Genomic DNA, 15,866 nt, shown 5'->3' with positions numbered 1-15,866 from the left:
TTCAAACAAACCTGCACAGGCTTATTCTTTCAGCACCAAAGAGTCTCACTTCGATCTACAATGAAATCTAATATGCGCCTGTAACACGAACACTTTGCCTCCAGATCTCCCTCCTGACCGGCTCTGAACCACACAGCTCTGCTTTTAATGTGGAGCAGAATGTTGCCACCAGCTTCACTGCTTTGAAGATGCAAATACGAGAGTTTTTAAAATAAACCTATCAAACAGTCAACTGAAACCTCAGAAGAAATAATATATTATGCTTCAAGAAAAGCAAAATTATGAAGGAATTTCTCATGAGAGTAGGATACAACATATCTTTAGACAGTATCTTGAATTCCTTCCCCCTCAATGACTATAATGCAGCCTAATGAGTGAACAGATGTCTGAAACCTATAGAGCCCCATTTACATTTTTACAAAATCATCATGTATCATAGAAAGTAGCTTTGCTTCATGTTGCAATTCAAAACACAATGTGCCCAAGAACTTCACGACTCTGAATACTCTGGAGAGGTTTTTGAATGTATCTTTGTGAAAGAAAATAAATGGTCAGTCAATGGCAACAATAATTTCGTATCTCCGTGTTAGTCCACCTTTTAGCCTAGAACCAGCTTTCATTCATCGATGAAGAAAGTCTGTACCTCAGAAGAATACTTTCTTTCCTCAGCCACCTGAGCTATGTTAAAATACCTTAACACCTCCAAAAGAGCTGTGTCACTGTCCCAGCATTCGAGCTTCTGCACAAGTTCATAAAGTTCATAACCAAAATCAATTAAATAATAATTTGCATGCTTAAGCCATCAGCAAGTACTAGAGATACAATTATTTCTTCAGGAAAGCTCAACTATTTTTAACTGCAGTTATGCTATGTACACTTGCCTTCAAGTATAAGCACGTGCTCAGAGAACACAGAAGAGCAGACTTTGCTCAATATTTGTTCAGATTGAAAAAAACAAGTGAAGAAAATCTATTTAAGGATGGTAAGAAGAGCAAGCCACTTTACCTCGGCTGCAACTCAGGCTGTTTAGTAACAAAGCTCAAAAGAAAACCTCGCCCAGGAGGTGGCTTCCAGTCCTTCGCCCTGATTCATTACTGCTGCAGTGTCACAAAGCATGTGCTCCAAACCCCATGATATCAAAACCCATGCTGCCTCCAGTTACTGTGCTCTGGACAACTCTGTTGTAAAGGACCATGGCCGTCTGCTAGCAGCAGCAACAACAGCTTTTAACTTGGATGCTTTCTCCAACACCGAAATCTCTAAAGCAGCACAAGCCAGGTCCTTAGTGCTTCCTTAAGATTCCCACCCAGCTTTTACACCATCCATTAACCTGACCTATCCTCAAGATTACTAACCTCACCACATTATATTTGAAAACTCATTCTCAGCACTGTGTAATCTACATGCTCGTAAAAACTTCAGCAATAGAAAACGTAGTGACTCGAAGTGCAAAAACGCAGCTGACTAAAGGGTGGGAGCTTCAAACAACTTGTTTTCAGAGTGAAAGGTAACACAAAGAATCCAGAACACAGCTTCTACATCCTGATAACACAGAGAACTCAGCCATGTAGCAGTGCCAGACAGCTACTGCTCCACATCAAGCCCAAGTGCAAAATACTTGAAGGGCTTCTGTTCTCATGAACTTTCAGTGTAATCAAATTTAGGACCCACCAAGAGATTGGTTTCATTTCTGATGTGCACAGCAGCTGAAGGAGGTTTTCAAACAGACTCATAAAGACAAGATGGCTGGAGGTTAGTACTACTGAAAGCAGCTCAGTATTGCACACGCTCTACATAACCTGCACGCATTTCATCACTGTCTTCGTTAGCAATTACTTTAATTGTACCTAAAAAAAAAGCAGGGGGTGTCTCCCTGTTTCAATATACAGTTTAACATTTCATTTTTTAGTAAGGAACAAAAAACATTTTGCCTATACAAAAGAATAAAAATTGAAAAGTCATTAGAAACATCACCTGAAATACAGAAAGAAAACTGAGAGCAATACAAACGGTCATGACCAGAGACTTCAACATGGCCTCACAGTTAAAGATGTTATGAGGCAGTCAACTTGCAGGCAAGCCACAGGCAGCCGTGGTTTCCTAACACACTGAAACTGAAGCCAAGCTTGCAGTGCACCAGGACTTCAAAATACACTCCCTGTTCACTGACAGAAGGCTAACAGTTAAATGCACTGCACCTATGTCATTTTTATGTCTTTACTGTGGATTCTGATTACTGTTCAAGACAGCAAAATGTATTTAAAATAGCTTGAGAAGGTTTAGCCTTTTTCTGTCCATGGAAATTCTCTAATACCTAGAATAACTACAACTTGGACTTATAAGAAGAAAAAGCGTATGATGAGACCTTTATCAGATGAAACACAACAGCTAATGCAGGGGAATCACATGAAAGAAAATGCCTCACCTCTCCAGAGTCCAAGGCACCTCTAAGACACCAGCATCTCCCTTCTTCCCCAGCCGGCTCAAGAGGGCTGAGATTCCCAATAGCAGAAGAACCCAGCAGACACCTGCCAGGTTTCACACAGTTACTCCATGAACCAGTAAACTCCTCTGCCATGAGCAACATCTGCATCTCAATGCAAATTACTCTCAGCATCCCTCCAACCCTTCTTCCACTCTCTGTTTCATTTCAGGAGGAAAAAGTCCCAGCAAGTACAAGATCCAGGACAGAAGGGTAATTCATGAGACAAACCCTTCACTTCCTACAAGGCCATAGTTGCCACACATCACCAACTTCCACAAGTGGAAGAAGTCCAAGCAAGAAGTCTCCCTTACTAAGTAGTGCTGACTTACCCCCAGAATGGCCAAATCTGTCAAACAACTGCTCTGGGCTGTCCTGCAAGCACAGTATGGTGTTCCTGTATCATAACACAGAGACAGCACAGAATCTAAACAACTATATGAAACTCATCCTATTTCTACCATTTCATAAGTTTTATAACCCAATTTTATAAGTTTTTATAACCCAATTTGCCATTGCAACCTATCTAAAATTAACATATTTGCATGTAATATAAATGAGAATACATCTCTGATGTTGCATGCTTTCAGTACACAGGACTAAAATCTTTCCATTTCATACATTAATGACCAAGTTTTGAGACAAAACTCAAAACGGCAACTATGCTCAGAACTCCAAAATCTTACCAACACGTATACAATTTAAATGCTCAACTTCACATAAGCAGCCCTACAGAACTTTTCAGCTTACTGCAGATCATTTGAGCTGATGGGGTTACTCACACACATCAAGTTAAGCATGTACGTAAACTTTGGGCAGGCATGAGCATAATCACATATACTACAGAGGAAGCTAAATATGTTTCAAAAGGTCATTCATATTTTTTAAGCCCTTTTGGTTGAGAGCCACCATTAGCTCTCAACTACAGTCGAACAAGCATTCATTGTGTCCCAAAAGGAGAGCTTCTTTTAGAGATATTTTTAGCAAAAGGAAATTCAGCTAAATTAGCCAGTTCTGCCAACTACTTCCATTTTCCAATGCTGTTCAAACTGACTTCCTGTCAATAGTAATTGACATAAAAACATTTAACTATTAGGTCTTGGAGAACCTGGAAAACTTCGTAAGACTCTGGCTCTGCACAGTATATGAAGGAAAATAAAACTTTTAGAGAAGTTAAAATTATCACTTCCATGTTCCAAATATCTTTTTGGTAAATAAAACATTTGTAAATAGCTATAAATAACCAGCATCGTAGTTTTGATTCACCCCTCCTGATATCTGTAACTCTCCAAACTCCAGAAACACAAACAACTTCAGCCTAACTTGCATCACCCTCCTTAGCTGCCTCTAAAAGAAAAACACATGGATCTTGGCTATTTTACTAATTACCTTTTTTTTAATATGTACAAGAAATCAAAAAGATATTTCAGTTACTCTGAGCAACACAACCCAAAACATTTATGCAATAAATGCTTCATTAAAAAAACATGGTAATGAAGAAACAATCATGATTCTAGGGATAATACTAAACTAATCACCTGCTGATACACATAGCGATGCTTCCTGGTCATTACCTAATACAATGAGGCTTGAGATAAAGGATTTCACCCAGCTGCTATTCAAAGAAGGTTGTAAAAGATTTAACTATCTCCTACTCACTACTGCAGAGTAATTTTACTATCCCATTCCCCCCCAAATAATCCACTCCCACTATTACTTCACAGCTTAGTAAAGACTTCAACCCAATTACATCTTTTAATGTTGATTTTATACGAACAAATTGTTGAACAGGTTGTATGCAGCTCTGTAATAAAAGGTCAAGTGCTGGGGTGCCCAAACCCCAGGTGCCAGAGGAAGCCAGCCAGCAGGAATGGCCAAAGCTCACGAGGCTGGGAGCACCAAAGACCCATTGCAAGTCTTGCTGCTCCTGCCTCAGGATGGTGGCACCCCTCCAGGAAAGGCTGTCCCTGCATGAGTTACCCTTAGCAGTCCCTCAGCTCTTTGAGGATGTGTAACACATCTTGTGAGTTGCAAGTATGTGAAAGTTTCCTGTATGTTCACAGAAATGGCTTGAAATAAAAATAATTTCATCGACATAAAATATCCCCCCACTGCTGAACCTGGTCAACACCTTTGTCGCTGACATGGACAGTGGGATTGAGTGCGCCCTCAGCAAGCTTGCCGACAACACGAAGCTGTGTTGACACACTGGAGGGAAGGAATGCCATCTTGAGAGGTGGGCCTGAGTAAATGACACAAAGTTCAACAAGAGCAAGTGCAAGGCCCCACACATGGGTTGCAGCAATCCTGAACACAACTGCACACTGGGTGGAGACTGGATTGACAGCAGCCCCAAGGAGGACAACCTGGGGGTGCTGGCTGATGAAAAACTCAACATGAAATGGCAGTGTGCACTCACAGCTCAGAAAGCCAACCGTATCCTGGGCTGCACCAAAAGGAGCGTAACCAGCAGGTTAAGGGAGGTGATCCTGCCCCTCTACTCTGCTCTTGTGACAACCCACCTGGAGTACTGTGTTCAGTTCTGGGGCCCCCCATGTAGGAAGGACATGGACATGTTGGAGTGAGTCCAGAGGAGGCCAAAAAGATGGTAAGAGAGCTGAAGCATCTCTCCTATGGAGACAGGCTGAGAGATTTGTGGGTGCTCAGCCTGGAGAAGAAGGCTTATGGGAGGCCTTGTAACAGTCTCCCAATACTTAAAGGGGGTCTACAAAAACGCTGGAGAGGGACTTTATACAGGAGGTTATAGAGACAGGATAAGAAGGAATGGCCTTAAACTGAAAGAGGAGAAACTTAGATTAGACATTAGGAAGAAATTCTTCTCTGTGAGGGTGCCAAGGTGCTGGCACAAGCTGACCAGAAAAGCTGTGGCTGCCCCATCCCTGGCAGTGTTCAAGGCCAGGTTGGACACAGGAGCTTGGAGCAACCTGGTCTAGAGGAAGGTGCCCCTGCCCATGACAGGGGGTTGGAACTGGATGAGCTTTAAGGTCCCTTCCAACCCAAACCATTCTGTGGTTCTATGAATATTTCCCTCTCAAGTGATGAGACTAACCAACAGCAGTTTCTTCTGCTAAAGGAAAATCATCATGGCACATTATCTTACAAAACGGTCACCCTACAGCTACACTTAAACATCTACTGGTTCCTGCTATTTCAGTAGACAAAACAGGCACTTTAAATCAGAAACATTTCCAATATTCAGAGCATGTGATATTGAAGACATCGCTTTCACTAAGGCCTATATAGATGACACTGAAATGAAATACAACTTTACTTCTTCTGTAACGTAGCAGGAAGCCCACAGGCCTGCATTTGAACGGAAAATTCTGTACTATGTATAGAATCTTAAGTCATGGAATAGAAACTATTTTTCTCTTTGTTCTGTGTTTGCACTAAGCTTAACCCAAACGGTGCACACCATGGATAGTGCTTTTCAACCTGAGTAATAAAAGAGGATCATTCTGAATATTAAATATGTCAAAGAAGTAAGGAATCATCTCATACTTGGCACTCTGAAGTAAGCAGACAATGATTCCACTACATAATCAAAAAGTCTTGAGATTGCACTTCTGATCTAGGAAAGTCTAGTTAGTCAGACCTAAGTTACTTTAACAACAAGACAGAGTTCAAATGATATCCAGTAATTGCAGAGATGAACAAACAACAAATAGAAAATATCTACCTTCCCAGAAGTATTTACCTTTTGCTTAGGATAGCATGGGATACATGAAAAACATTTCATATTCTACTGCACCACAAACATGAACACATTAATAAGCAATGGATGAAATTCAAAGTTCAGCCCAAGTGGCTACGATGACTTTCCATTCTCAATCCCACATATGCAAAAAAAGATGGTCACCACTTTCATTTCAAAACCGAAATAGCTTAAGCCAACGAGTCACTTGCAAACAAAGCACATTCTCTCCTACAATTTGCTAGCTTCAAACATCTGAGCTACAGAGTTTTCATCTGCGTAAGTGCATTTCAGCTTCTGCCGCTGCAGCCACCACAGACCAGCTGGGAGCAAACTGCTGAATCAGTTACAGCGCGGTTCCATGGCTCCTCTGAACACAAAACCTCATTGAGAGGTACGGAGACAGCACGGAAGAGCCAGCCATTGCTCCACCACAGATCAAACACATCACCTAATCTATCTCGACAGAAGTAGTGCTCCTGAAACATGCCAGCTAGAGACTTTCTCTTCTTTGGTAAGAAAACCCCTGGATCTTAGGGTACAAGGTGGTCAGTGGCAGCAGCTGTAATGATTCTTAGAGCCAGCTGTGATGATAACTGGTTTGTTCAACAGAGAAGGCTGACCATTAAATTCATCTTGGTCCTGTAAATGAATGGCCATAAGATGGTAATTTAAAGACTACCAGTGTAGCTTGATTCCAATGTATCTGGATATGACCCCACTTCCCCCCCCCAGTCCCTTCTCACATCAAGGTAACTGCTTGTTGCCTCCCTGCACACACAGCCCAAGCCTGTGGAGCTGGGTAAGTGAGGAGGCCAGAACCCTGATAGCCCACTGAGCCCTTTAGGATATCTTCATCTGCCAGATGACTGCAACCAAGACCATTCTCTGCCTCCTTACTGCTTCCATAGCTGCAGAAGAGCTGAGCACAACCCAGTCTCACATCCCAGCAAAACCTGGAGGTCGAGGGAATGACCGAACAAAGACCAGACCAAGGGGGCAACAACTAGACCACTTCTGAAGGCTTGTTTATGCTTTACTTGTGGTTTCTTAGATCTGCAGGCACATCTGTAACTGTAGGCACCTAATTATAAACCTACCTGCAATTAAAGCTGAAGTTACTATAAATAAGCAAATCAGTTTCAAGAGGTGTTTGGAGGTTGATCTTTTTGTGCTTGCAGAACCAGGCACATCTCCCAGGACATCCCATCCTGGCTTCCGAAGCCATGCCCTTCCATAGCAAATGGAACATTACTGTTGGTTTCAAAGCTTTCAAATCCATCTTTTCATTCACTTGTCACCAGATCTGTTGCTTTCTGGAAGTATTTCGCTGCACTAAATGCCAGGTCACATATCAAAGTCCAGATCCATCACAACAAAAAGGTTCCACGCTAGCAGACAGAAAGTCACCTACGCCTTAAGTTCCTAGGGGGTAGAAGTAATTTTTTGTGCCCCACCTTTTGAACTCATCCAGCAAGTACAAAAATATACATCGTGTGATTCATTCTGTTCACTCCAATATTATTTTTATAAAGCATTTTGTTTCTCTCCTTTATGGGAAAAAGAAAAAAAAAAACACACTAGTTTTTGGCCAAGTTATAAAATACCATTTCATGTTTTCATAGAAACAGACTCTAAGAACAAGTACAAAGCATTCTCCTAACTCCATGTGGCAGCTTATTTTAATATGTAAAAAGGTACTTTCTGCATGTGTGGCCCCCCAGCATGTACCTTTTGAGCTGCATGTCTCCGTTGCCATGGTAACTCACCATATCAGCAGGCTCTATAATACTGCATAATACATGAAATTTAAAAATCCTAATTTGCTTGATGGAACACATTTCTCAGTCTTAGTACAGGTCCTAATAACTAGACATGCCTTAAAAAAAAGGCTATTGTAAATAGACATATTATTCTAGGAAAAAAACGGGCTTTTTGGGACTACCCAAATTCTGCATCTACAGTGGGGTACAACCTTCGTACCACAAACGCAAGTGCTCCAAATCTACCCAATACCCTCCTCTGAATAAAGATGACCCTGCTGTAGCAAAGTTACATTCTATTATTACAAAAACCCTCACTATTAGCACTATTACTACCCTGGAGCTACAATTCAGATCCCTCAAGAGTTCTCATAAACAAAGGAAGCAGCCTGCCACACAGAGCTTTGCTACACATGTGACAGAAAATGTTTTGGTCCTCAAAGGTGACAATGCAAACTTCAAACCAGCATCAAATATTGTTCTTTTATTTATCATTTCTTCTGAGCAATACAAACAACGTATCAAAACAAACCCAACCAAACAGGAGACAAAACATGATGGGCAGGAGAAAAAGCAAACGCACAAAACATCAATAGAGTAATATATCACCTACTGATTAGCTATATTACCAAGAACTTATGTAGATCCTATGAAAATTGCGACAAATAACATGTCAAATCCCATCTCAGCTAAATAAAACGCTCTGTTGCTACCTAGGGTAGCATCCTACCCTGGCTCCTACCAGCAACACAGAGTTATCTGGCAAAATAGTAAAAACATGGTTTATTGCAGCATCTCCCTTTGTTTCTTTGCCTCTGAATTTCGTGTAATAAGCTTGCTCATCTTCAGCACGCTTTTATGTAATAATTATGACCGTTTCACAAAGTTCAGTGCTGGATGACTCTCGGGCCCTTCCATTTTCTGATCATAGTTAGTGCCTGCGCAAGTCACAAGATCCCTTTGCAGAGGGTTTCTATGTTAGGAAGAAAGCCTATCTAAAAATCAACTTAAAAAGTGCTTTTAACACAATTCTGAACATGAAAAAGACCGATGACTCTACCTTCTATGTTCTAGCAGACGAAGCCACAATAACTACATATGGCAGCTTGGCACTGCACAGTATCTGGCCGCTGTTCCATTTTTTGTCTACCTAAGATAATTTGCAGTACTTGATCTGAAGCTAAGATGAGAAAAGCCTGGATATATTTGTTTTATTGAACACCTAGTTTAAATATAACTAAAGTACAGAAACAGATATATGCAGTAACATTTATTTTTCACCTAAAATACATGAGCTTGGAAGATATACAAGTGTCTAGTAAAATCCAAGAACGTACATATCTATCCACAAGTTTCCAATTATAAATCTCCTCACTTCTAGAACTCATTAACATATTTTGCATTTGACCTGCTCCCAGAAAATAAATACCCCTTTGAACAGATCAGCATTCTGGGTGCTGGTCAATGAGAAACTTAACATGAGCTAGCAGTGTGCACGCGCAGCCCAGAAAGCCAACCGTATCCTGGGCTGCATCAAAAGGAGCGTGACCAGCAGGTCGAAGGAGGTGATCCTGCCCCTCTACTCTGCTCTCGTGAGACCTCACCTGGAGTACTGTGTGCAGTTCTGGTGTCAACATAAAAAGGACATGGAACTGTTGGAACAAGTCCAGAGGAGGCCACGAGGATGATCAGGGGACTGGAGCACCTCCCGTATGAAGACAGGCTGAGGAAGTTGGGGCTGTTCAGCCTGGAGAAGGGAAGGCTGCGTGGAGACCTCATAGCAGCCTCCCAGTATCTGAAGGGGGCCTGTAGGTATGCTGGGGAGGGACTCTTCATCAGGGACTGTAGCGACAGGACAAGGGGTAATGGGTAAAAACTTAAACAGGGGAAGTTCAGGTTAGATTTATACCTTTGGCAGAAGTTCTTTACTGTGAGGGTGGTGACACACTGGAACAGGTTGCCCAAAGAAGTGGTAAATGCTCCATCCCTGGCAGTGTTCAAGGCCAGGCTGGATGGGGCTTTGAGCAACCTGATCTACTGAAAGGTGTCCCTACTTGTGGCAGCATGGTTGAAACTTGATAATCTTAAATCCTTTCCAACCCAAACCATCCTATGATTTTATGATGTTCCCCCATTACTGCTTAACCAATGTTTTTCCTGTGATTTTTTTTTTGTTTGGTTTTCTAATCTGAACCTTTCAGATAAATGCATTTAACCTGGCTAAACCAAACTGAGTTGGGCCAAGTAAGTACATAGATAGAACAAGAGTACAAAGAAACTGCTACATTTCGGATAACTGGTTGCAAGTTAAAAATACTCCAACAAACACGTGCCTAAACACAATGTGATGGACCACCTCCACCCTCCGAGTATTCTTATTCAGACTCAAGAACTACAAACTGCCTAAGAGAATAGTATTTTTCCTGTAGTGTGTCCACTCCAGCTAGATTCTCATTATTAACCGCTATGTTTCTAATTTCAATTGCATTCTGCTTACCCAGATACTCCCTACAGTTTCAACAGGATTTTGCATTATTCTCCCCCTGTCCTTACCCTCCTTCGCTGCACATGGTGGAACAACTTCCACGTTCCAATGGGCAGACCACCGCCCTACACCGCTGCTTGAAACAATGCTTAACCACAGCTGGAGAAGCCAAAACAACTTAGAAATACCTTGGGGAACTCTGTAAACTAATGGCACCATAGAAATGTAGGCTTGTTTTACACCCTGATAAGGTGATGAAGAATAAAAATGCTTCCAAGCCTTTTCCAAAGTCTTCAGATGTTCTCCCCAGTGAGCAACACAGAATTAAACACAATGACATAAAGCAGTGAAACATTATTTAAGCAGGGAGATGCATACTATAGGTGGGTCAGGTAGCTCTGTATACAACTACACACAGCCAATGCTCTTTTTTAGCCTTCACTCCTCAAAGTTGATGTTTACCAGCAACTGCCTGCCAGCCCTTGGGGACTTTTGGGATGTTGCAGGGTTGGGAAGAGGGGCCTTGAGAAGACATGAGAATGGAGTGAAAAAGTAAGGTGATTCACACAGTTCAGCTGTTCATAAGACTGACAGCTGTAAAAGCACATTGCTTTTACCTTCATGTCAAAATTAATCTTAACACCGATTCCATAAGGACTATGGCATTTTTGGTTTAGATTAGGGACTTGAAATCTACTAAGACGACATCTGATGCTACACTGAATTTTACCACATAGTCACTCCTGGCCACTCCAACCCCTCTAATAAGAAAACTGTAAGGAATTCCTCTGGCAACCAAGAGCCGAGTATTTCATCAACCCTGAGCCTGTTTCACCTCCTCGACTCCTACTCGCCAACTTCTTTTGATATAAGCCATTCCCACAGAGCAAGTCAAGCACAGCGGCTGAACAGGCCTTTCCCATCCGGCTGAAACACCCTCCTACCGACCTCCCCACCTTCCTTGGAGCCACACTGGCCACACAGAGGAGAAAAGCTCCTGCCTGGAATATGGGCAAGCTGAGAAATATGGGAAAGGGAGAAACAGTAGGAGATGGAACACAAGTGGAGATGGGAGGCTGGCAGGTACAAGGCAGCTGACTTAAAAATCCACATAAGAGATTATATCACAGATATAAAAATACTGAAATGGCAATCAGTCAACAAGCACCACTCCTACTCCTACACACTACATGGAGAAGGGTCTTCAAGAAGGCAAAAGTATGTAGTAATTGGAGAGGTATTAAACACATCCTGACAAGCACAATCATCTAAAGCACTAGAAGCCACCTCATTCACACCTGTAATTTTGACTGCTTTAGATTGCAAACTTGATTTCTGTAACTTTTTAGAGCCTTTTTATTTATTTTTACATGGTTTCCCCCCAACTCCCATCAACATTCAATGCATTAGCATTACAAAAAAAGAACCAAAACCCAAGAATGCCAACATTTACATTTCTTGCAAGTTCACCCACATTCTTACAGATTCCAGAGACAATCTTGGAGATTTCTTTCCCAGGATAAAAGATAAAACTGAAACAAACAGGGAAGAGAAACCAAGCTGTGTTCACCTTCCTATGAAGGACCAAGTGAAGGCCAGACCCACCCATGAATGCTCCTCATGCTCATTCCTACAGCCAAGGAGGCTTACCCACGCAACAGCTTAAGCCCCAGCCTGACACCCAAAAGCCTCCAAATGGCACTGAACACTATTCTGCTCATAACTAGGAGCCTGATTAAAAGATCATTTCACATACACTAACAATGCTAGAAAATGCATGATAAATTGGGCATCTTCACAGGAACAAGATGTTTTCTTTCAAAAAGGAAAAAAAAAAAAGAAAACCACTATGATCCCTTCCAAGCAGATTCTTCAAAATCTGTTCAGATGAGGCATCTTTTTTTCCTCTAAAAAACAAAAGGTCTGCAATGACATTTTTACTAGAAATAGTGAAAAACATGATTTCTGTCTGCCAAAAATCAAACTGCATGATATACTCTTTAGCACGCCTGAAAGGTTTGTGCATTGTAAAAGTAGAAAATAGCAGCAAAGTTAAACTAAAATAAAAGACATAGAATTAGACAGAGTTAAATGCCTCTGTACAAACATGATGTAGTAATAAGCCTTTCACCTCACCCCTTTCTAATCAATTAGATAATGGAAATCTAAAACAAGCTTAGAGCTACATTAAAGTTCATACCACTATCCTAGCAAAATAAGTATTAAAGACAATGGTACTGCATATCTGTTTATAACAAAGAACATTCTTGTACCTTACTGCCCTTCGTTTCAGACAAAACCAGATTTCATTTATAAATGTCTAAGTAACTCAGCAAAGAATCACCTGATCTGTTTGTGAGTTGCAAGACAAATGGCTACGAAAAATGCAACCTTTACACCAGCTGAGGCACAACACAGAGCCTTACCACACCTGCTGGCCTCTAGATACCTGTGCCTTGCAAAATCTGTATGTATTAAATAAATGGACCAGAGGATTGCACTGGATGGTGCAAGCTGAGAGCAGATGATTCATCACTTCTGGATTGCCCACACGTGCTCCTCTGAGCTGCACACAGGCGAGGACCGCTCGCAGCTTCCTGCTGCCAAGCAATGGAGCCTCAATGCTTTGACACACAAGGGTAGGAGATTGGTATTTCAACCACCTAAGGAACATTCACACGAGCAGCACAGGTTGAAGTAACCCAGATTAAAAGGGAATTAGCCCTTTTCAGAAGAAGTGTAATCCAAAAAGTAATTGACACATGCAGAAAGCACTCAGAAAAAGGTATACAGACTCATGAACCAACTACAAGGGCTGAACAACTTTTAGTATGACAACATGCTCCAGAACAATACGTTCAAAATCAGGGTACTATATTTATATACAAACAGTAAGAGGATACAAGAAGAATATCTGAGGAAGTGAGATAAAAAAGCTCCTGAACAGAAGGAGTAAGAAGAAACTGAAACACTGCAGAGGTACCAAAACCTTGAAAAATAAAAATATAAACATTAGTTTAACAACAAAGTTGATTTATTTTAACAAATACTTGCTACCTATTTGTTCCTTTTTTACTCAACTATTCTCAAAATAGTAATGTGAAATAAAAACACAGAATGACACTTCCAAGGAAATAGAAAGGATCAGAAAGAGAGAACAAGCACAGGTACAGGTAAAAGAGACATGACAACCACCACCATTTACCTGAAGTGAGACAGGAGTACTGGGTACAGACCGCAGGGAACTGCATGTATGACAGTGTACAGGAATAATGAGCGCAGAGAGGTAGCAGACAGGCAGGACAACAGAACTAGAGAAGACTTGTGGAGCAGGACCTGAACTAGTGTGTCCCCTGCAACAGGGCACAGACAATGCCACCTGCTCAGCATACAGTGCCTTTGCGGCAAGGTGCAACGTGCCAGTGCTGTCCTCCACCCTGTCCCAACCCTTTCTCCATCCCTCCCTTTGCTGCAAGGCAAGAAACAGCCAAATTACATCAAGTCTTTTGTTCCTATGCAGGGTTGACGGATTAGCATGTGTATGATGAAACCTTCTCCTCCCTACCAGCCTCCAGCTCTTGTGATTCTTGGACATAAGGTTGTGCAAAGGAAGGCTGCTTCTCTCCTCCACAATTCCTCCTTCCTCCCAACATTCCCTGACAATAATTCTTCAAACAGAAGGTGGAGAAGAAGCTGCAATATGAAGAGCTGAATATCACTTGCATGTACCACACAAATTCCTACCTAATCAAAACCTTCCCTAATTCTTACACGGACAATGAGCAACATAACTGTCCTGTAAATTGTCAGCATTGGCTTAGTATTAAAGTCTAGTTAAAATTTAAAATGAATGTTTATAGCATTATTTTTTGCTAAATGAAGATACATATAAAACCACTTTATATTCAATCAGCAGCCTATGGGGATCAAATTCAGACATGATGCACAGAAGGAAATTTTAGTTTAAAATGATTCTTGCTTGCTAAGCCTAAATTTGATCTGTGTCTGCAAGGACTACCACTTGGAAGCAGGACAAAGAAAGAGGTTTTAATCGTGGCCTCTGCTGCTTGACATACTCTGCACTGCCCTTTAACTCCTAAATTCCTTGTGTCAGATCTGTGCAGATGACGCTATTTCACTGCGCCCTTCTCTCACCATCAACATCTAGCTTATTTTACAGAGCAAACGACATCAACACTGATGTTACTAAACCCAGGCCACATGATCCCTGCAATAGACAGGCTCTACACTGCAAGCTGCATTAGGCATACTTTATCTTATGCAGTACCATCTCTTTCCTACTCCTAACATTTGTTAATAAACTATCATTTTAATTCAAAAGCTGTTCACCTCTCCCTAGAAAAAAAGTGACATCTTCAAGAAGTGTTCTTGTGTGCACTTCCTCCCTTATATTTATAATCACAGCAAATTCTGTAGGAATCTGCTAGAATATCCCTATCCCCTCCATGCTTTGGCCATGGTACTTGTATGTCTAGATACGGCTAGAAAGTGTTTTCGAAGAAAAAGTTCAGTGCTCAAAGTATTTATTGCCCAAATGCCCCTTTTACCCTTCCTTCAGAAAAAGGAAACACATCATTGCCCTGCAAGGCAGCTCTATGGACCCCTAACCAAGCTATGCTGCCCTGCATGCTCCCACATAATATTCATGCTGAATAAGATGTTAATAGAGAAGCCTGAACATTAAATGAAATCAAAGCTCTCCAGAATGCAACAGAATTTGCTAACATTCACCACTTAGAAGATTACATTTTTCCATGAGAATAAGACAAAGAATTGCAAAATATCCCTAAAAACAACTTCAGCAGAAATGAAACCAGAAAACTATCAGTTTTAAAACTAAGCTTAAAAGGCCTGGGGTACTGTTTAAAAACAAGCCTTACAGAGCTCATGTGACCATAAATCAGACTTCAGATATCTGCAGACTGAACATACTGCATTTGTGGTGCAATGTCTATGAGAAAAATCAAGAAGGTGATGGCTGTTTCAGTCTCCACATTACATTAAGATCAGCAAAAATAAAACCTAGATGAGAAAGCATTAGTTAGAGGCCGATCTTTCTCTGAATTTGGGATTCACTTATCAACTATCAGCAACCAATTTAACTATACTACAAATCCAGTATAATGTAAAAGTGGAACAGCTACAGACCCCCCCAGCAAAGGAAGATCTCTACAGGCTGCACCTATTTGGGTTTCCCCCTCTGCGATGAGAAGTAATTGCAAGTAGTAATTGTATTTGGACACCATTTCAATGACCTGTATTCATACACCGGTAAACAGTTCCAAAACACAGGCACAGAACTAAGGAACAACTCAAGAAAACAAACAAACAAAAAAACCCAGCAACTCAGTCAGCAGTGAAATTATATTTCAGCTAAACCACTATTTAGTGCAGTGCTAA

General features: G+C 41.3%; 1 protein-coding gene and 1 long non-coding RNA gene across 4 annotated transcripts in view; both read right to left on the bottom strand.

Moving 5' to 3' along the window:
- LOC130605540 (uncharacterized) overlaps positions 1 to 15,866 on the bottom strand; it is a 271,759-nt gene that overhangs the window by 232,094 nt on the left and 23,799 nt on the right. The window lies entirely within an intron of this gene.
- Positions 1 to 15,866, bottom strand: part of SHOC2 (SHOC2 leucine rich repeat scaffold protein) — a 69,680-nt gene that overhangs the window by 41,707 nt on the left and 12,107 nt on the right. The window lies entirely within an intron of this gene.

This window comes from Pezoporus wallicus, unplaced genomic scaffold, assembly GCF_028554395.1.
Source record: "Pezoporus wallicus isolate ANWC-B61680 ecotype Strahan unplaced genomic scaffold, APGP_CSIRO_Pwel_v1 contig_3365, whole genome shotgun sequence".
In the NCBI taxonomy this organism is placed as follows: Eukaryota; Metazoa; Chordata; class Aves; order Psittaciformes; family Psittacidae; genus Pezoporus; species Pezoporus wallicus.
Note: the sequence above shows the minus strand (reverse complement) of the source record. Positions and strands in the feature narration are given on the sequence as shown.